Source organism: Gekko japonicus, unplaced genomic scaffold, assembly GCF_001447785.1.
Source record: "Gekko japonicus isolate JY-2015 unplaced genomic scaffold, Gekko_japonicus_V1.1 scaffold3140, whole genome shotgun sequence".
NCBI lineage: Eukaryota > Metazoa > Chordata > Lepidosauria > Squamata > Gekkonidae > Gekko > Gekko japonicus.
This window is the reverse complement of record NW_015172641.1, coordinates 170341-171002: the sequence shown is the minus strand read 5'-3', so window position 1 is coordinate 171002 and position 662 is coordinate 170341. Positions and strand designations below refer to the sequence as shown.

General features: G+C 61.8%; 1 long non-coding RNA gene across 1 annotated transcript in view; it reads left to right on the top strand.

The window, feature by feature from the left end:
- The first annotated feature begins 418 nt into the window (after positions 1–418).
- LOC107119246 overlaps positions 419–662 on the top strand; it is a 10496-nt gene continuing 10252 nt past the window's right edge. Inside the window, exon 1 of the long non-coding RNA XR_001482789.1 lies at positions 419–494. This is a non-coding gene — a long non-coding RNA (uncharacterized LOC107119246). The remainder of the gene's footprint in view (positions 495–662) is intronic.

Here is a 662-nt window from a genome sequence, read left to right as displayed (position 1 = left end):
AGATGCCTCCCCAGTCAGAGGAGACAGTCTTGAGATATGAGAAGGGTCTGCCGGGGGGGGGGGGGGGGAGTGGCTGTGGAGGGTGTCTCCTGAACGCCAGGAGTTTCACTCTGCATGGGACACATCATGGCTCTGGACGTCTCCCGGCTGGAGTCCACCTTGCAGAGCAGCCATTTTCTCCAGGGGAACGGATCCTGGTCACCTGGAGGTCGACTGTAGTGGAGAGAGATCTCCAGGTGCCACCTGGCGGTTGGCACCCTTAGCCCCTCTGCCTGTGTGGGCTTCACTGCAAAGACCCCCCCGGGGGGTTGCATGCACAGGGAATGGGGTGGGAGGAGGACGTGACCCGAAAGGGGTTTGTCTCCAGGGGGGGGTCTGATGACGCTTCCTCCTTCTCTCCCCAGTTCGGCTCTGAGATCGGCAAAGAGGACGAGGGGCCGGGGGTCTCCGCCCAGGAAGCCCAAGCTCAGGCCCTCCCGCAGCGGGACCCCTGGGTGAGTCTGGCGAGGGAAGGAGAAGAAGGAAGAGATTGGATTTATAGCCCGCCCTTCACTACCCAAGGGTGTCTCAGAGCGGCTTACAGACTCCTTTCCCTTCCCCTCCCCACAACAGACACCCTGTGAGGTAGGTGGGGCTGAGAGAGCTCTGACAGAAACCGCTCT